The sequence below is a fragment of the Diadema antillarum genome, unplaced genomic scaffold (genome assembly GCF_040938485.1).
Source record: "Diadema antillarum isolate AM-2024a unplaced genomic scaffold, OU_Dant_1.0 scf00000141, whole genome shotgun sequence".
Taxonomy (NCBI): Eukaryota; Metazoa; Echinodermata; class Echinoidea; order Diadematoida; family Diadematidae; genus Diadema; species Diadema antillarum.
Window position 1 is genome coordinate 1,881,621 of NW_027271030.1, and position 22,721 is coordinate 1,904,341.

At 40.2% G+C, this 22,721-nt stretch overlaps 1 long non-coding RNA gene across 1 annotated transcript; it reads right to left on the bottom strand.

Annotated features, from left to right (window-relative positions):
- Window positions 1–914: 914 nt before the first annotated feature.
- LOC139721358 (uncharacterized) lies at window positions 915–4,571 on the bottom strand. The gene is made up of 3 exons (XR_011710230.1): window positions 4,299–4,571; window positions 2,642–2,779; window positions 915–2,056 (listed from the first exon to the last, which is right to left on the bottom strand). It is a non-coding gene; the product is annotated as an uncharacterized lncRNA (long non-coding RNA).
- Window positions 4,572–22,721: the final 18,150 nt, after the last annotated feature.

A 22,721-nucleotide genomic window follows, 5' to 3' on the forward strand; every position in this document is an offset into this window, starting at 1 on the left:
TAACTCATAGTATCATCTAAGCCCTATCATTTCTGGTTCTAGAGAAGATTTTTAAAGGTTCCTTAATTTTAGGGGGTTTGGCCCCCTAGGGACCCCCAGGTGGGCAATGGTGCCCATTTGAACAAATTGAGATCCTATCCCCCTAGGGATGCTACCTACCAAGTTTGGTGAAAATCAGACATGGCGATCTCAAAGTGAAGATGAAAATGTACAATTTAGGCCCCATTAGGACCCCTCCCCACCCCCTCACCTGGGTCCCAAGGGGGGCACCCCTGATTCCCCCATGAACAAACTTGAAACTACAGTCATCAATGTACTTTCTCATAGTATCATCTAAGCCCTATCACTTCTGGTTCTAGAGAAGATTTTTAAAGGTTCCTTAATTTTAGGGGGTTTGGCCCCCTAGGAACCCCCCAGGTGGGCAATGGTGCCCATTTGAACAAATTGAGATCCTATCCCCCTAGGGATGCTACCTACCAAGTTTGGTGAAAATCAGACATGGCGATCTCAAAGTGAAGATGAAAATGTACAATTTAGGCCCCATTAGGACCCCTCCCCACCCCCTCACCTGGGTCCCAAGGGGGGCACCCCTGATTCCCCCATGAACAAACTTGAAACTACAGTCATCAATGTACTTTCTCATAGTATCATCTAAGCCCTATCACTTCTGGTTCTAGAGAAGATTTTTAAAGGTTCCTTAATTTTAGGGGGTTTGGCCCCCTAGGAACCCCCCAGGTGGGCAATGGTGCCCATTTGAACAAATTGAGATCCTATCCCCCTAGGGATGCTACCTACCAAGTTTAGTGAAAATCAGATATGGCGATCTCAAAGTGAAGATGAAAATGTACAATTTAGGCCCCATTAGGACTCCTCCCCACTCCCCTCCCCTGGGTCCCAAGGGGGGCACCCCTGATTCCCCCATGAACAAACTTGAAACTACAGTCATCAATGTACTTACTCATAGTATCAATTAAGCCCTATCACTTCTGGTTCTAGAGAAGAAGATTTTTAAAGATTCCTTAATTTTAGGGTGTTTGGGCCCCCCTGGGGCCCCCCAGGTGGGCCATGGTGCCCATTTGAACAAATTGAGATCCTATCCCCCTAGGGATGCTACCTGCCAAGTTTGGTGAAAATCGGTCATGGGGTTCTCGAGAAGAAGATGAAAATGTAAAAAGTTTACGGACGACGGACGACGCACGACGGACGCCGGACGAAGAGCGATCGCAATAGCTCACTTGAGCCTTCGGCTCAGGTGAGCTAAAAAAGGACAAAACACTTTGTGCCTGGATATTGCAGCCCTTTCAGTTTCCAGTAACAGTTTAACGCACATGCAGTTTAGGAGTTTACAGGATTTATTTTCCCTACTTGCTACATGGGGCAAGAACAAATTTTCCAGGCAATCAATTCACTGTTTCATTCTGATTCACACATTTGAGTACTAACATGTTTGTTGTTACCTCACAGGAAAGACAGAAATAGAGAGTTCAGAGATATAAATGTAGTGTCATATCAGTTATCACTGCCATCACATGAATGTAGTCTATGATTGGAATTGATGTTATTCATGTTCAATGTGCATTTATCAGAATCCCCAACAATCCTGGTACAAAGGTGCAGCTTTTTCATTACTAACATGTCTTTTGCTATAATACACAATGAAGGCATAAATTGACAGTAGGCCTACAGGAAGAACTGGTGTCAGAGCTATTATCATTGCCATCACTTGGATGCACTCAACATAATTATGATATTGAAGTCATCCAAGTTCAGTTTTCAAACATTTGCCAGCCACAAAGAAGAACATGAGAGGGGATGTCACTGGCTTCATGGAGCTAAGTAGTTGGGAGGGCTGGTTCTGATTGATGAGAGGGGATGTCACTGGATTCACTGAGCTTGGTGGCAGAGAGGGCTGGTTTCCACTGGCGAGATGGATGTCACAGGTCTCACCGAGCTGCGTAGTCTAGAAGAGGCAGTCTTATTTGGCGAGAGGGGGTGTCACTGGCTTCAACAACCTGGATATCTGTGATGGCACTTGGATGTGATGCTAGCTGTTCCACTGCAATAGAGGCCAACAAGCACATTCTATTGATCTCTCATCTAATGACTGAATGTTGGTAATAAAGTAACTACTACACATTTACAATGAAAAATTATTTTACTACTCATATAGACTCAATTAACTATTCAGTAATACACATAGTAAATATTCTCTTTAAAGACTATCATTCAAGCAATGACAAGTTTAGTACTGATGAAAGCAATTATGTTATATGCTGAAAGTCCAATGAAAATAGCTCATTTTATTTATGATATTTACATAAAAATTCCCTAATATGCATGCCAAAGGGACGTCTTCATCATCTACTGTAAAAGTGGAAATTTCTTGCGGTGTTGGTTGAAATTTTCACGCATTTCGCGTAAGCCGAAACTAGCGCGAAAATAAAAGCATGCGAATATTTTTGCTCGCCATTTGTTCAAGTAGTTGATGTCTTGATTCCGCGGAACTATAAACATGCGAAGCTCTTCTTACCCCGCCGACCGCAAAAAATTAGTCGCGCTAAAATATCCACTTTCACAGTAACCTGTATCTCCTTACATCTGCCCAGGCTCTGATAAAATCAATATCTGTCAGCACTCTCACCAGGTTTTGATCCACTTCAATTTGACCCAAGTCCTTTCCTCAGAGTAGCATTTTCCTCCACAACTAACTGGAGAAGGCAACGGCATTCATGAACTTGTCCTTTTTCCATTTCACAGGGGCATCTGGACTGGAGTTCATCTGTATATCAGACACAATGAAAGGCATTAACACGGACTTACAATTAGGATAGTCCCGTTAGTTCTTCACCAATCTGTAAATTTAGTCACAGAACTTGCTATCCCATGTATTTCAGTGTAGAGTCTACCAGGTAGCTTTATCTTGTAGTGCTCACATACATGCAACAGAGAAAACTCCATGAAATATGTTAGAAATAGACTGTCTACTGTAGAACTTAAATAGCAAAAAGGAAAATAAGACCTACAGAGACCCTAGCCAAATTTTTGATGAGTTGACACTGCACATGACGTCGGGATGACCTCAGCCTCTCATTGTGCATCTGGGTAATTCTGTGAAGTTGGGGCACGAAGTGTGACATTTTAGCATAACTCAATACTAATTATGCTATACATGTATTGTTTATAGGCTTTGCAGTTGTATTGAGACCATACATTTTCCTGGAAATTTTGTGCCATTCCGACTCAATTTTGATGAAATTATTAAATCGATATGTAATGGTGTCCTGTAGCATCGTGACGTGTCCATGTAGCATCGTGATAGTAAACATTTGGTCCTAAAAGACAAATTAAGGCAATTAGCTTGACCAAAATTTGATATAATATGCATAATTACTAGATTAGTCAGATAGCTAAATATCTTAACTCTCCTTTCCACAGTTTTACACAAAAAAGGACACCGCATAGCATCGTGATACATTTTGTAATTTTCTTTTAAAATTGAAACTGTGTACAGGAAATTTGAGATACCTGGTATTTAGCTATCTTATTCATACCTTGTAAATATGCATATTGCATCAAATTTTGGTCAAGCTCATTGCCATAATTTATCTCTTTGGACCAAATTTTAAAATATCACGATGCTACGTGGACACGTCACGATGCTCCAGGACACAGTGTTACATATTGTTTAATAACTTCATTAAAATTGAGTCTGAATGGCACAAAATTTCCAGGAAAATGTGTGGCCTCAATGCAAATGTAAAGCCTACAAACAATAAATGTATAGCATAAGTGATATTGAGTTATGCTGACATGTATTTTGTCAATATCACGATGCTACATACATGGACACTGCCCCAACTTCATGGAATTACCCATCTACAAAGTAGGCCCTATTAATTATGTTGTGTATTACAACCTCATATCGGGCCTATGATGTCTTTCAATCCAGCCACATGCAAGGGATTTGGGGGTCTGTATAATTCCACATACAATCATATAGTAGGCCTATATGTGGCTGCAATGTACAAACTATGTAACTTGTAACCCTAAAAGTAATGATCAAGACAACCATAATCTTATTAACCACTACCACAGCTTTGGGTTAAAAAAAAATTTTATAAGTTAAATTACAGCAAGAATAAGAACAGCATCGTTTGAGAACACAGAGTTATCTATTCAATTTATTGATGTTTTGTGTACTAAATATCAACATTAACTTTCATTTGCAGGTTCAAAACAGTTGTTGGATCTAGGTGTATTAAAATAGTACCAGGTAATTAAAGTTAGTTTGTACAAACCTTTTGTACCAACGGAAGGGCTGGTCTCAATGGGCAAGAGGGGATGTCACTGGCTTCATCAAGCTGGGAGGGCTGGTCTCGACTGATGAGAGGGGACATCACTGGCTTCACCAAGCCGGGTATAGGCTAGCTGGTCGAAACTGACGAGAGGGAATGTCACTGGCTTCATCAAGCTGGTTAGCTAGGAGGGCTGGTCTCAATTGATGAGAGGGGATGTCACTGGCTTCACCGAGCTGGGTAGCTGGTCAAAACTGACGAGAGGGAATTTCACTGGCTTCAAGCTGGGTATAGCTGGGAGGGCTGGTCTCAACTGACCAGAGGGGCTGTCACTGGCTTCACTGAGCTGCCTAGTCAGGATGGTCCTTGAATGCGATGCTGGCTGTTGCTCTACAAAAGATACCCACAATAATATCTGACAGACCTTTCTCAACAATTAGCACCTACTGTGCTACAAAGCATACACCATTAACCACTACACTATAGAGACTGAGTGAACTGCGCTACAGTGCATATACGCCATTAGCCACTTATGTATGTACGCACAATAGATACACTTCAATCAACATTTTTGCAATGCCATGTGTACCGGAGACAATAACAAGGTACTGGTACCTTACCAAACATGTGAATTCACGTTTTTGGTCCGATCATAGCTGTGATGACAACATATACACAGTTGAGTCTCCACAAAGTATTTTGTAAAAACCGAGAGTTACCAGATTCGCTGACACTTTCATTCATTCAGTGTCGTTTCGTAAAATTGGATTTCTCGCCTATCGCCAATTTGTAACAAACGTCAGTTCTGATGAGTGTCGTAACTTTCTTATTTCGACATTTTGAGACCCATAATTTGACATGAAGGTAGAATAGGGCAACATAATCCAGAATACGGTAAAATAGGAATTCGCGTATTTACATGCAAAACACAAATAGCGTGCCATTTCTTACTGTGAACAGCGATTTATGTGTAATAGAGAAGCACATTTCAAAAAGGAGAAATGTTGAGCCAAATTTGGGATGTCATTCATAGGCAAAAAAATTTCCATGTTAACTTATGGTAACTATACACAGCCCAGTTGCTGTACGTAGGTACATAGCGACAGGATTCGCACAGCGTACCGTACTTACAGCGTCTACCACTCCTATAAACTAGTCCGAGGCCCTTTTTCTCTGCCATTATAGCTGTAGCCCAACCACACGCTGTAAGTACACTGTGCGAATCCTGTCGCTACGTACGTACAGCGACTGGGCTGTGTATAGTTAGACAATTTTCTACCATAACTGGAAATTTTTTTGCCTATGAATGACATCCCAAATTTGGCTCAACATTTCTCCTTTTTGAAATGTGCTTCTCTATTAATTACACATAAATCGCTGTTCACATTAAGAAATGGCACGCTACGTGTTTTCAGAGACTCCAACTCTCCCGTTTTCGACGGGAGATCTCCCGCCGAAAGCCCATTTTTGCAAAATCTCCCGTTCTCCCGTTTGAGATTTGATTTCTCCCGCCCTGGCTCTGTGTCTCCCGGTGGAAAGGATTTCTTACTTATTGCTATCATATGTTGAAAAAATTAGCCTTGATAGCACCAGAGAACATCTAGAAGTTAGAACCCTAGGAACTTCGCACACATCAACTTGGAGTCTCCCGTTTGCTAGGGGTTTCGGGCGGGAGAATCTCCAGATCAGAAGGTGCTTGGGGTTGGAGTCTCTGTGTTTTGCATGTAGATAATACGCGAATTCCTATTTTACCGTATTCTGGATTATGTTGCCCTATTCTACTTTCATGTCATTAAATTATGGGTCTCAAAATACATAGGTCTAAGATACCTACCATACCTCAATCGCATTCTGAATACACCTTTTTGTGAATCTGCATGTAGCCTTTAATTCTCCACATATGTGAGTATTAAAAATCTCAGGCAAACTCTGATAGGCCTAACTCTAGTTAGACTATAAGTATATCTTTTAGTTTAATAGAAAAATGTTAGGGTGTGGCATAGGATTAGGACACCTAACAAAATTACTAATCTAGGCCTACTATCAGTATTACTAAATGGTAGGCCAATAGTGTGTGTAGATCCTCTAAGTGACATCTCTATCAATTAATGTTACACTAACAACACTAAACACTGTAACACTAACAGTTGTTATAGGTCCTACTCACACTGAACTAGTATGCATGACTATAGTATGAGGTCTTCCGAGTTTCACAAATTTATTACCGATCCAGCCGAAGTGAAATGACATCTCTGTCGTTCAGCCCCTTATCTTCTAGTGTCTTGAGGGGAATTGGGACTCTACATTTTATTTTTCTGTCACCATCTCCATACTCTGTCACTGGTTTTCATGGTCTTCCTCTTCTTGGAGACAGATCTCTCGCTCTCCACCTGCGGCTCCATTGTTAGTGTGGATGGTATTTATACGCAGCCAGCAGATCAGAGTTCAAGCGGACCCGTGCCAGCTAGCTACAAGCTGCCGGGCGGATCCCGGGAAATGCACCGATAACGCTCGCTAGCCAGTGAACAGGCACCCGGGTTTCGCCTCGCAATAGGGGCGATATCTTGGGCTTGCTTTTCGCCGAGGAGAAGGCAATACATTAACGCTGTGCCAAAATCGGACAAAAGAGGGAGGCAAAAACAACACTTGAACGGAGAGCCTCTAAGCCGACCCCCCGTGATTTTGACGAGCGTTACATGTAACGCTCTTCAAAAAATCATAGATATCTTCATAATGCCGTATTTTTCATCGATTCTTTTTCATTGCTTAATCCTTTCATAGACATTGGTCCTTGTTTTTGCCTGTTTCACTTCATGAAATAGCACTTTTGCATTTTGGGTTCCAACACTCCTCCCCAGTCCCTTTAAGGTTTGATCATTAATTAAGTATTTTATTCTTCTTAAAACACCAGTATGTTGCTTTAGATATTGCTGTTGTAATATTCTGGACATGAGTATTCCAAGTTCATGTTTATCGAGTTCATGCTAATAAAACAATCAACTTACATGTAATCATAATTTCCTTCGTATTTAAGACTTAAGTTAGGAGATCATACCTTGAATATGTAAGAGAACAGGCTTAAAAAGTGAGACGGTGGAATGCAGTATCACACGGATATCAAAACAGAAATAGATACAGAAAGAATGACACATCCTTCATCGACTGAACAAATTGCTACTCTTTAGTCGCCTTTCGGTAAAATGGGGATCCTATAACGAATTGTGACGACAAAAACACGGCAATCTCTCCAATCTTTTCTCTCTTCTCTAACTACTTTATACCTTTTTTTTTCAAAATATCGTATTCCTCGAGATTGATAAAAAGAATCCTACTTAACCTTGTCTCCTTTTCTTGTTTATATCTTTGTTTCTCTAACATGAGAAATGTGCTCTTTTTTTCTCTCTCTCTGTCTCTCTGTCTGTATTTCACTTTATTTGCTTCAGTCTTCCGCGATAAATGAACCGTAGAAATTGCAGCGTTACGTTTCAAGAGAAAAGATTAAGCATATACTAGTAATGTGTTGTCTGACGGATCTCGGGATCTCTTTGATATTGAAGTTTTCACTGTTTTTGTAACCAGTGCCGACACAGATTCTGTAGAATTATTATAAGAGTAACAAGAAGTAAAATCGATATTTGCGATCTCGATCCCGCTCTAAATCCGCTGTCCAATTTTCGATGTGTTGATGGAGAGTTGTCCCGACACGGGACCCGCGAAACTGCGTAAGAAGCACACGTTGCCATGACAACGAGCATTCCTATTTTTTCAGTCTGGCTTTACCGATAAGTATCAGAGAGGTATGTTCCAATCGTCACCGTCCGCTTCTCTGATGAGACAGATAAAATCCGCGGCCAATAGGCCTATGTGATGTATAGTACATGGAAACAAGTTTGTATACGTTAACAGACGATTTGAAATCTACAAACGTGCTCCCGAAGAATGGGAGATTTGGAACATCTTTCATTGGGTTCGTAAACCTGTACTCAGTGGGTAAGACGCAGTCAAAGTTATGTTTGCCCTAGGGTTACGGTAGAGCTCTTGAATTCCACGTTGTACATTACTTATCAATACACGTTGCATTCCAGAAAAGTCAAACACCTGTTAGGCAACAGTCAATAAAATCAATACAACGAACAATACCAACTAAAACGTGAAGTGGAGACAAAACACAACAACCTGACAACAATCTGTTTTTTATGGCATCGCAATGAAATCACGCTCCCATTTACCCAGGGTAGCCTTTTCAATTTCAATGCTCATCAAGAGGGCTCTGCCATCGCCATGAATTTGAAATTGAATTGAAATCGACATTGTTACTTAACATTGCAAGACACCCATCTGCACAGTCAGTCAAGAGGTGTGGGACATACTGAGTAAACCACGTCGAAAGATATACCAACCGGATGGGACTCAAACCAATGATCTCCTACTTAAACGTCTCGAGCCTTTTCCACAACACCATAGTCAGTGATAGCGAGCTTGGGTATCAATTGATTATGCGTGTTCGTTGACGGAGCCGGTGAATGATAACATACAAGCAAGCGCAAGACCGACGGCTTCCCATATTCATGAGTGCCAATAATACATCAAGAGGTTGTATTTTGCTAAAATGGAAACCTTGAAAGACTGCGAAGAGCTGGGGTGATTATCTTGCAAACAGTCTCCTCCAGCCGTGCGATGGGTTGATGTAAGTACAAACAGACCTCAAAGAAATTGTTTCTCAAGTTTCTAGCTTGTTAAAAGGATGGTATAGCATTGGTTGAAGTGAGGATTCGGCTTTTAAGTTCTTGCAAGATACTTAGAAACCACTTTTATAAAATGTTAGCGAGCATACAATTCTAAGAGGGATTCAAAGTTTATTCGATGGAAATCGGTTTTGAAATGGCTGAGATATCCACAAACAAAGTAAAACAAAGCGTTCCTAATAAAAGGTGGGTCTCACCTTTTATAAGGATCGCTTGTTTTGGATATCTCAGTTATTTCAAACAATTTTCATCAAATAAACTTTGGATTCCTCTTAGAATCATATGTTCTTTCATACTTCATAAGAGGTTTAACTCACTATATATATTATATACAACACTCACAAACACAAACACACACACACACATATATTCGATATGTATATATGTATATATGTATATATATATTTATATATGTATATATGTATATATATATATATATATATATATATATATATATGTATATATGTATATATATATATATATATATATATACATATATATATATATATATATATATATATAAACGCTATCTCAACCGAAACTGTCTACATCCCTTTAAACCTTGGCTGCTGGTCCTATGTGACATGCTACCAGCAGTGTATCTGTTTAATTGTGTAAAATGAAACTATTAAGAAATGCTGCTGAAATATCAGTTAATATCAATGCGTCAAAGCAAAATGACAATTCATGAGGGACCAAATTTACCATACAGGACTTCACTGGACTCTGAAAGTAAGAAAATAACATTCGGAAACGACTTACTCACATGATAGTATTTGTTAATTGATATCGGGGCAGGGATGGTATAGTTTTCGAAATTTTGGCGCTTTTGTTGTTGTTGTTGTTGTTGTTGTTGTTGGGTGTTTCTTCATTCCTTTGTACGTCATATGACAAAGCCTTGAAGGCAAAAATCGACTATCTTCCAAATTAAGCCACCAATCACAGTGTTTAGACAGTCATGGTTGTTGGACTTGTTCAGCTATAGAGTGGATTTAATCACATCTTACCTCGTCACTTAAAGTCAGCAAAATGTGCGCATTGTAATTATGGCTTGTTACAAAGTTCAGTATTCTTAGTGCATCAAACCGGGAAATAGTTATGTATTTCATCTTTTCGAGACAGGTGAATTCATACTCTCCAGGGCAACAACAGGAATCAATAAAAAGGGAACAGATATTTCTTCGCTATATTCACGGTCACAATAGAGGCAGGTAGAGGTGTACTTTTTTCTATCCTTCTGCACAGCGGCATGTTGGTAAGATCAAATTGATATCTTGTAAAATTTTTGGAAAGAAAATAAACTGCATGGCTCAACAGGAGTCGGTTCCATTGAACTGGAACTAATGCCAACGCCAAAGACAAAATTTTCGTGATTACATGGAGGTGATGATAGAACCGAACAATGTGGTCGGCAAAGAATGTCATTAGTTCAGGAATTGCAAGAATTCGAAAGGAAGTGGCAAAAAAGAGAGCTTGGGCAAACAAAAGAGAGAAAAATACAAAATAGACGATGTATGGAAAGCTTACAATGTTTAGCACAATCCTGCTGGAGCTCTTATGGCCTCCCGTCGCCGCGATCACACGGGGTAACGCCTCGGTACTACCCCCGAGGTCGAGGCGGGTGCCGGAGAACTTGGCAGTTGCTGTCACCTCTTTCCGCACGTGTAGGCAGTCTACCTCAAACCAAGAAGGTCATACATGTATTGTACCTCCTTGCTCAAAGTGGAGAACTGATAAGATGAACTTGATGGAATCAGAATAAATAAAAAAAATAGCTGAATTTGAGCAGCATCAAGAAAGACAGGCCAAATTGGCTTAACTCGGCCTGTTAATTGACATAAACTTCAATACCAATCTCGCATTCGTATAATGATGACGTCATTTTCATAGAGATCTTCATACATTTTGAACAGACACACACGCACAAACAAAAATGATATGATTTCTCTCGAGTTTATGGAGAAGAATTACTGTGAAAATCTTACTAAATTTGGACGAGTTCCACATGAGAAATGCAGTCATCTAAATGTAAACAAATTGCATTCTCTGTCGTGTTCTCCACTGGAAAAATTAGAATCGACGGTCCTAGTCACATGACCATTTATATCATATAAGAATACTGTTCCCATGTGCACACATCGGCTCTTCGATTTGGTGTTATAAAAATAAGTCATCGAAGCATATAGGCCAATTGGTAGCTTCTCATTTATAGGTCGATCTCACCCCTCCTTCACTAACCCCCGTCCGCCACATCGTCCCAAGTCTTAAGAGTAACTTACAGATACTGCTGAACGACACGGTTGTCGACCACGACTTGTTCTCTTCATGGATGGATGGGGGAGAGGGAAATATAAATTTAACATCTTCTTGTTCGCTGCTCTCTGTCTCTCTGTTTCTTTTCTTTTCTTTTCTTTTTTGAGTCGGTTACAAAGCCCTTTTCGTTTTTGCTTCAATTGTGAATGATTCAACAATGTTTCCATGCAAGGCCCGGAGGTTTGACATGAATGTTATATTGTGATCCAACCTGAAACAAAGAGTCTGGTATAAGGCCATGGGAAACAGGATTTTGCTAAAAGAATCATCTTTGCACGTGATTGCTCTTGCCGAGAGCTAGACTCTTTTGTTACATGTGTTGCATTAAGCGGAACAGGGAGCTAAGTTCTCCTTGCCTGAAAGATTATGAAAACACGAGATTTTGGAACACAACGGCTTATCTTCAAAATCTGTCTGTATCCATGTACCCAACATGAACCCTACGAATACCTACAACAATTAGTACATACATGTACATGGAAAACTAAGGAGAACAACAGAATGCTTAACCTTGACTGATAACCGTGAAGACACGGTTTATCAGCACGACGGTCTTTTACTAACAATTCTTAAAGAGTCATGTTTTCGTCACATGCACATCAGTCCGTTTGGTAACCAGCCATTCTAGGAACGAATCTCGCCAACAAAGCGATTCGTTCGTGCCTCGCCGAACACGAATTGGACCTTGTTTTGCCGATCTTGCCAAATGGGGTCGAAAAACAAGTGCGGGCCCCGCCAAGCGAGGGTAATTACCAGCCCAGGATGCATAGTGGCGATTAATGCCCCACAAAAGAACTGAGCTGCGGGTAATTTAACAGGTATGCACTCCTGAAGCCAACTGGAAATCATAGTCCGATATATTCCCAAGACTTAACTAATGACGTGCACAACTGTGCATGCAAACAAAGAAAAAAAGAAATAAGAAACGAGGAGCGAGTATCATAAAAAACCCGCAATTTTGTTCACATTATACAGGTAAACAAGTTTTGTTCAATTTACCAGAAAGAGAGCTATCATAGCTATCGCTCATATCACAATTTGGAGCCACGATTAAAGTTGCTATCTATCTACTGGCAAGTTAATTACATGTTTGATACACCATTTACACAATGACTGATTAATGTTTTTAGTCCATGTGTTGATATCGTACAACAGGAAACTACCCCCCCCCCCCAAAAAAAAAAAAAAAAAAAAAAAGGAAAGGAAGGGTGTGTTGTTCCGGGTCGTTTTGAATCTTTGTGGAAATTAGATAATGCGAGTGACAGAAAAAAAAATGAAAACAGACAAACTCAATAAATATTGAATAAGACACGAAGAGGAACATTGTGGTGCAATTCCAAGTTCAGTTCCTTATACCACGTGACCGACACGAAGTGGGGGGGGGGGGGAGGGGGGACTGTGCCCTTCAAAATATATCGAAATTTCCTGCCAGCTCTCCAGCACAGCAGTCCAAATCACCTCGGACGATTCAAACTCATCTGTTGTAAGTGATGATTATGATAGCAATAGAATATGAGGAATTTTCAAATTGATGATGCCTTTTTTCCACGCTTCAATTGATGTGGTTAGTCTGATAAGCCATTTCGAAGGGTGACCAGACAAGAAAATGAGTGGACACAATTCGTTGGTCAGGCATGGTGCGCTATCAATTGACGATTTTTTTTTCTCGAAAAATAGGACATTTCGAGTTATCTTTGTCGTGATAAATCGATCTGCTGTCGGCAAAACCAATTTGACCAAATCGATTGAGGCTAGTCTACAATTCTATTGCCGTGGCCTGTCATTCTGGCCACATCATAGAATATTGTCCAGTATGAACCCTCCCCTCTGCTTCCCCTCTGCACCATATTCCCTTGTTCCCTCCTATGACCCCACCCCAAGCTCCCGAACACCGGGCTCTCCATCGAGTTCCGTATACCCTGGGGGGTCAATCGTTCAAGTAGTGGTAATGGACTCTAAAGTGGTTTCAGAAAATAGTTTACCATAATTCGCCAATAAAAAGGAACGATGTGTGAATGGAAATATTTTGACAATTGTGAAAAATGTGCATTGTGTTTCGCTTTTTTTTTTCTTCCTCTCTCTTTATCGTATTCTGGGCTGCAAGCTGTAGCGCCATCCAAGCGGCAAACCACAATGATGTATCAAACTTCTCTTCGAGTCCAACGTCCTGTCTTTAAAACTTTGCTTCGTATATGCAGATTCGTGCCTGAAAAAATAAAAAATGATATGACACTTTCTGATTGCTTTTTCGTAGCAGCATATTCAAAGGACAACGGAACATATCGGAAGCTTTTCGATGTCGTATTTTGTAAATAGATCGTTTGAGATGCAGATGTTGGTCTGCCAGTCCAATTTACTTTGATTTTGCAGAAAGTAATCTTAATCCCTAACTCCTTCAAGGATCAGAGAACCTCGAGAGAAAATGCACTCTAAAATCAGCCTGAAGGAACCATGGGAAGCAACATATTTCTTCCGACAAAACATCATTACTAAATTTTTGTCTCCAACTATTAGCCCTGACAAGTAAGTCTCCAATTGACCTGTGCTTTATTATCTTAAAATCTAAATAATAGACTTCTTAACCAATGAATTACTAATAAACGGCACAGCAGGTTAACACGGAACAAGTATATACTGTGGGACGCATGGGTCAAATATGATTTTCCATCGTCTTTTACCCATTTCTAACTGAACTCTGCTGGATGCGATTTGGAGATTATCACCAATTTGGACGGCTTCCTAGCCCCACCTGGACCGATGAACATCGGACGTTCACTGAAATCGGAACAGACAAGCGTTGACTTGAGACAAATTGTTGTCAGTGAAGGAGAAAAAATCTTGCTCAAAGGCCCAGACAGGCAGAAAAGGGGACCCCTATTCCTTTAGTGTGCATGTAGGCATACGTGGAGACAGAACATGTTTAAAACAGACTATCCTAGTCATCAAGCGGATAGTGCACTATACACGGTAGTTCTCCGCTCCCCTTGTTGAGTGTCCCCGCGCAGCAGATCTGCGCATCGTCTGCGCACAGACAGTCCTCTTTGATTGGGAATAAAAGGAACGGCACTACCTGTTCATGACGCACCGATGCGATGCGGGTGCATGAGTGCGCCCTTACCCCTCATCAGTACTCTTCAACCTCTGACAAGGGACAGTCGCAACTTTCCTTGCACCTCTTTGCCGTGTGGATTAAAATCTGTTAACTCCGATGTTGTCGATGTACGACCATCGCAATCTGTTCTCGTGAGGTCCGGAGGCACCATCATCCTATAAGAGAGAAAATTCGGAGGCTGTGAATATGAACCCTGATTACGGATTCGATATTGTTACGTGAGAAACGCCATTAATTTTCAGGATTGATGTAATGTGATATAGCGCGACATTGTTGCTCCTTATATCCACCTCTGGTCGTTTTACCTTGTAAATGAAAGTGATTACGATTTTCGGAGAGGGAGAAAGAAAGAAAAAGTTTTGCTCACGAAAAAATTTACGCCCCTTCTCAGGACGATCAGCTTCATAGCACGGCTCTCACTTTTTTTTTTAAAAGGATCTGTCTAAACTAACTTTTTTCTTCTTACATTCCAAGTCAACGTGAATAATTGCTGTGCTTTCAATTGACATTCACGTTGGTGACCCAACGAAGCAGAATTTCAGTGCAACGCGCGCTGCTGACCATCTCTGCCGCCACCACCTGACTGAGAAGCATCCAGGTCATCCCTCCTACACCTTGGCGTATCCAGGTGACGAGAGGAACTCCTAGCGTGTTTACAGATCATCACCCCGCCTAAACCGGAGGTTAAGTGGATCCGAATAGAGGGAGGTTAACCGGATCTCACCCGGCGCGTACGCATCCAATCGAACATCGTAGGTGGTTTCGTCCATCTAGAATCTATTTATTTCACGGAGCACGACCCTGCTCGACGCCCACATCTTCCCCGGAATATCTAAAAACGTAACCGTTCTCTCCGAGGCTAGCGGAGCTACAGGTGTAGTTACCTTGCCCATGTAGTGAGTGAAGGAAATTATCGAGAACGTGTTACAGCATCTCTCATCCCAACACATGGACTGACGGACAGCGCCAATCTCCAAGGACATGTGTTCCAATTGATCCGATTTCTCTGAAGGTAATATCCGAAGTTTTCTGCACATTTTTACCCTTTCAAAAGCTCACTTCGAACCGAGCTCAGGAGTTCTGTTGAAGGTCATGCAAAATGTGACTAGGCGTATACATTCCCATGAAGCTCACATACAATGCACCAGTATGGTAGAACTGAAGGTTGCACGTTTTGACATTCAAACTAAAGGAAGAACAATCATTTGCATGCATTTGATATGATCCAGAGTGTACTGAATATTTCCAACACAAATGTCCTTTAGATACTTTTCGAATTCCATCCTTGCGTCTTTTACAAATTGTAAGACAAGGTAAAAAACACACCCTGATTTGCTTGAAAAGCTGTAAAGCTTTGGAAACAATGTAGTCTTTTGTGTCTGTCATTTCTGCACAAATCCTCCATAAACACTTTCATTTCTTTTAAAATGTAACTTGAACAACTAGTGACTAGTGTGTTTTATGAAAGTGTTTGAAGAAGTAGCCAGGACTCGGTTCAATGCACTAGCAGCTCCCACTCTCAAAAGCATAGAGAAACGGCTACAACCTGAGGCACAAACTGTCTCACAAACTTTTGATGAGCTATAGATTCGGAGCTATGGACTATAAGTACGTTCCAGGAGAACAAAAAACGATAAACAAAAACAAGCAAACAAACAAACAAACAAACAAAAATTGCTATGAAGTCTGCAGCACAGCAACCGGTTTTCAACACCCCATTACCATTCAACACCCCAGACACCATGAAACTTCGGTCCGTTATGTTTCGCACTTTTTCCCCCCTTTCCCACATTTCCGGACAGGGGTAAATGTACTTTGATATAGACTCCGTGCTAAACATACCACAGTCTATTGGGTTATGAAGACGTGTACATACGAACATATAAATATGTATGTTGTGTGTTGTGGGTGTGCATGTGCGTGTGTATATGTGTGTTTGTGAGATGTAGGATGTACTGAAGCGGCCCACAAACCGCTTTTCTCAACCTGAATTAGAAGAAAAAAATCCGGTCAATATGATTTGGTTTTGATATTGCACAGACGGAAATACATTGCTTGTAACTCGACTTTTTAGGAAAGTTATATATCCATTCATAGTACATACAGACATGAACAGAATCTGGTTGTTGCAGTACTAATTTCAATCCTTGCCTGTTATTTAACAAGATTACGCCGAGTTTATTGTTTTTCTCGCAATTTCATGTTGATTGGATGTTGGCTTTTCATAGACCTATTTTCAATGAAAAAAAAAGCAAGTATTCTGTTATTTTTAGAACCCTATATAACAACAACAGCTGAATTAACTAATCATTCCATTTTCATGGCGTTCCATCCTCAAAAGCACTGACCTTAATGAAGTTCCGTGCCGTCAATTTCATCTGATTTAATGTTAATGTTACTTCATGGATAGCAATGGCATGTTGACCAAAAAAAAAAAAGAGAAAACAACAGCAAGCAAATAAAACCCGTCTGCTGTTCTGTTCTCTTTTTGATTTTTTGGACAAATCAGAACGTGATTTGCTAAATGTATAGTGCCTATAAGCATATCAGGGCATTCGCAACATGTCCTAGACTCACGTCGATATTTCATAATGGCTACATGCTATGCCAAGGCAATGGCTTGTTTATGATTCAACACTTTTCAGTCTGATTCAATGCTTAAGGTCAGCACTTTTTTCACTTGTTTATCTATTATTTTGCTTGCTTGGTTGGTTCTCTGGTGTCTACAAAACCTCAGACTAGTGAGACGATACTCCTCTGTTATACCACTCTTCGCAATCATACAGTAGTGCATACCGTATGTCTCTCCCCCCCCCCCCAAAAAAAGAGAATACAACGGGAGCCTCCGCAACAATAACTTAAAAATAGTGAATCAATCCAAATACAATTTCAGAATATGACACTATATGACTTATAAGCCACATCTTACAGAAAAACCCATCCTATTTGCTTCAGTGGTCAAAGAGAAATGAGAATTTTTGTAGAGCATGTCAGGAATCCCTTCCCTCCAAGTTCTGTCCATTGTGTTCACACATTATGCAGATCCAAGTGCTAAACTTGGAGGAATCAGGCCCATGATATGCTTTACAACGACATACATTTCGCTGTGACCACTCAACCAAATTGAAAGGGGTTTTCTGCAAAACATGAAATATAGGTAAGATGTAAAATTCTACACCCAGAAATAACATTCAGACAGATTAATCCTATTTTAGTTATTAATGAGAAAATCCGATTGTAATTTTCTTGGGGACATACTGTATATTAGAAAAGAGAGAATAAAAGCGATAAAAAGATTGAGAGAGGGAGAGAGAGAGAGAGGGAGAGGGAGAGAGAGAAGGAGAGACAAAGGAAGAAAAAGAGAGGGGAGGGATTGAAACCTCGAGAGGAAACAATGGGAAGTTATCAGCGTCCCCCTGTACGCCCACCTGTACCTCTCCCCCTCTGGAGTTCCTTCCACTGCCCCCCTCCCCTCCCCCTCTCGATCCCTGGCTCAAAAATACCCCTCTCGGTCTTATTTCTGTGATTGAGGGAAGTGGACCGGATCGCTAATTAAAGAACTTTCCCCACGCGGTCTCGAGATAGTCATGAATAGCTACAATATGCACCAAACATGAACACATGATCATCTATTTTGTATAGGAATTTAGTGACGACGTGGACTTCTTAAGATTGTACTTATTGTATTTAGTCTACGCACAGACAAAATTTCCGAATAACATTTCGGGGCTGTCTTGATTCTCCAGACTATCAATTAGTCTCGAAAACAACATGGTAGCCTGATTTGAACTAGGAGTTTACTATCGTTTGCAAATTTGTACCACGGGCAAAACCTGACAGCCGTTGTAAGATTTTTTTTTTTTTTTTGTCCCTGACATTATATAGACTGATCTTAAATTGTGTTATCCCTTTCAAAAGGTTGGACATAACTTCAATGAGAAAGTGTCTGGTTAGATGTTGTCCTAAATGGTTCATTCATTCATTCACGCGTATGGCACAGTGTGCCTGGTTGATACCGTTTGCTGACTATTGCTAGTCAGCTGGGGCTAACCACATCATAGGGGTCGACATCATTCACCCATTTTCTTATCAAATCACACTTTGACTCTATAATGTGCATATCAAATATGCACTGACACGACTACAGTCTACAACTAAAAACATAGCATGCTGATGTTTATTAAAAACATATGATATGCAAATAGCACAAACAAATTCCAATGATGAATACAAATAAAATAATTATGGAGGTAAACAAGCCTAGAAATATGACATTACCGACAATGCATCCCAGAAAAAGTCTGCCTGTGTAAATCAGACTGCACACGTTCTGACTTCCTGCTTATACAGTTCTTCAAGGAATGCTAAGATCTTCATATTTTGTATAAAATCTTCCTTAAATGCTCCCTCTTAAAAATGAAATCCAATGACATGAGTGCAATGATCACATCTATGGGATCAAATGCCTTCAAAGTCACAATACACGGCAATAACAGTTTTTAGATTAAACAACCATGGTTGCATGCTTATCCACCACATTAATGCAGTGATAAACGTGAGAGTTTTGAAGCGATTTGGTTAGCATCACATCATCTAAGTTGCATAAATGAATCATTATGGTCAGTTTAGTGTTTATCATTATTCCGATTTAAATGAAATTCCTACAGTTTTGTGTATGTCAGTTAACTCTCTTCAATCAACGTCAAATCGAATACCGAAAGGCATTTTGTTTTTAAATCAGACCTTGAAGCCCGAAGGGCCTGAATCGTCCCGAGACACCCCTATACTCTCTTTTCTGCAGCCGCTGGGTCCGCGGAGACGCTAACCTAAATCCACTGCCCGAAGTTGCTGTCCCTGCAGAGGAAAATTTGTCAAATTCGATGAACTCAAACAAAATCTCTCTCCCTCTAGGAAAGAAGAGGAAGAAATAAATTCGAATACAAAAGAAAAAAATTACAGGGGAACATACTTCTAAAGCCGTATGTCAGTAAACATGCAAGGTGTGTCCTTCAGTAGCCGGAGTTCAATTAACCGTCATGTCATATAGACATCAAGAATTATATTTTACTGCCATTAATCAATATCGAAACCAACTTCAATAAACTACCATAAATGATATTTACGCGAAAAGCTTTTGACAATTTTGACATCTCTTTCTGTGACATTTAAATGCCTCTGTTACTTACGCATACGTGTATTTATCCACTGATTTCATCGCTTTCAATATAAAACGTGAATGTGCAAGCATTTTGGCAAGATTTTTGACGAGTCCTTGTGAAACATAATACAGACAAAACGAATAAAGACCCCACCAGACGTGTCCTCAAAAAAGTAATTTATAGATCCACACATATAGACATGTCAGGAAAGTCATGTAGTTCGATATGTTTCCCAAGTCCATAATCAACGTATGTGACATTCTAGAATCCATAGCAACTGTTCTGTCAACAAAACTGCATGGTAACTTGGAAAAAAAGACATGTTTTGATGACTGATAATGTGATTTAGACGTCATGAATGCTTTTAGTCTGGTTTCACCAAGGATGTACTAGGCGAGCCTATAGTACCTCATTGGTTTCACAATGTCACGGTTGTAACATAACAATGGATAGGTAACTCATGATGATGATGACAATCAACAAGAAGCTACGCATTGCTTCTGCGCAGAACATGTGAGTTTCCATTTACAGAAAAAATAGACAAACAAACATATAAAAAATTTAACACGAAATGAAACAAAGAAAGGATACAGGATGGAGGTTGGTCCATAATCTAGAAGTGAACTGACTTATTTTTACTCCTCCCCACTCTCCCTCTCTTAATTCCTCTCATTTCTTTCTTTCTTTCTTTCTTTCTTTCTTTCTTTCTTTCTTTCATTCATTCTTCCTTTCTTTCTTTCTATCTATTTCTCTTTCTTTCTGTCTTTCTTTATTTCTATCTATTTCTCTTTCTTTCTTTATTTGTTTATTTTTCTGTGTGTGCTAGATGCCATCTTAAAAAAGCCTTTCAAAATAGACTGGTTGATACTAAAAACATTCAGCATACTAAATGTCATCTTTCACTCCAGCTTGTGGGAGCTGTATGTTTTCTGAAAGGACATCGGGACTGAAACTGGACGAGTTAGCCAAAATACAAATTTATGTTTAACGTAGATGGCTGTCACGAGAGCGTGGACGTATCTAGATCAATTTAGGGTTGTCAAAGTCACGAGTCAATTGAGTTCACGGCGGCAGATAATTGGACGCATTGAATAGCTTTTAGTGTAACTAAAGTGGATGAAGAGTACAGCTGAAATCATCTAAACAGTATATTATTCTAACCCTTTAACATAGGACTTTATAGAGCTTTTGATACATCCGACGTATTAATCGACACCTCCTTCCCCCTCCCCCCCCCCCCCCCGAAAAAATGTAATGAATAGACTCACTTCACATCACCACTTCACATTGTGCATAGCCATCATCTAAAATAAAATGAGACAAAAAATACGGACATGGAAATGATGAGAAATTAAAATTTCAGCTAGGCATTCCTTTGGGGGGATGCATGAAACTTGCTGTTCCCGTTAAGCAAAATTGTCTTTTCCCTTGGGATGCAAAGCTGACCTACCAGGCCGAAGGCCGAGGAGAAAACAACATCCGCAAAACAATTATGATGAGAGTATACTAAAAAGGAAAAGAGACCGATGATGAATTAAACGTCCCCCACTGGGTCTAGGAGACGGCATTGTCCAAATATCCCTGCACACCTCCTCTTCTTCTTATGTCCATAACGAGGCGGGAAAACAAGATAAAGACAATCTTCCCGGTCATTGTCATCGTGATTAGCTGGAGCAGGTAGCTGTTATTCAGGAGATAGCGCTCATTAACTCTATCCCACGATACTTCAATAGACGCCGCAGAGAATTAATGCTTGTCAGTACACTGTACTTGAATATAATTTGATAATGTCGAGCAGAAAAGCAGTAATCGTTTTCATTTATTTTTATTTTTTTGACAGTATAACGTCTGGGTTATAACAGAAGTCTCGGTTCCTTTCGTCACGGTTGATCTTGGTAAGGGAAAGGAAAGCGAGCAAGTTTTCAAAGAAACGTTTATCGTATCATATAAAGCAAGATTAAAAGTTCGATTTTCATTCTGTAATCATGCGTCTACGAAACCTCGAAGCAGCTCATTCTTCTCTTACAAAATGTGCGCAAGTATGATCTGAATATCTATTATATACCTAATCTGCACAAAAGTGTAAAACGACGTATGACATACAAGTCATTGTTAAAGATTACATGGGAGCAAAGAGACTGGTTGGAGTGCCTCTCCTTACCCTTAATCTTTGAAAAAAAAGAGGGAATGTCCTCACTACAAATATTATAGAGCATTGAAATGTATAGATTGCAGAAGGGCATATTAGGACAAATGTGGCCAACTTTAACAATGCTATTCAAATTTATGAAGTTCTTCCGTCGAGATGTTTTCATTGCAACTGATTGACAAATTGCCCTACATCGACGTAAATAAGCACTGAATTGATCAGTGTTTTAGTAGTAGCCATGATAAAAAATCATGGGCGTACATACTCGAGCAGGATTCGAACCCACGACCTCCTGATCACCGGACAGGCGTCATCTCCACTAGACCACCGAGCTTTCGCCCGACAGCAAGTGTTGGTTTGAATCCTTATAGCATGCAGCGGGTACTGCTTTGTTATTCAAATTTATGAAGTTCTTCCGTCGAGATGTTTTCATTGCAACTGATTGACAAATTGCCCTACATCGACGTAAATAAGCACTGAATTGATCAGTGTTTTAGTAGTAGCCATGATAAAAAATCATGGGCGTACATACTCGAGCAGGATTCGAACCCACGACCTCCTGATCACCGGACAGGCGTCATCTCCACTAGACCACCGAGCTTTCGCCTGACAGCAAGTGTTGGTTTGAATCCTTATAGCATGCAGCGGGTACTGCTTTGTTATTCAAATTTATGAAGTTCTTCCGTCGAGATGTTTTCATTGCAACTGATTGACAAATTGCCCTACATCGACGTAAATAAGCACTGAATTGATCAGTGTTTTAGTAGTAGCCATGATAAAAAATCATGGGCGTACATACTCGAGCAGGATTCGAACCCACGACCTCCTGATCACCGGACAGGCGTCATCTCCACTAGACCACCGAGCTTTCGCCTGACAGCAAGTGTTGGTTTGAATCCTTATAGCATGCAGCGGGTACTGCTTTGTTATTCAAATTTATGAAGTTCT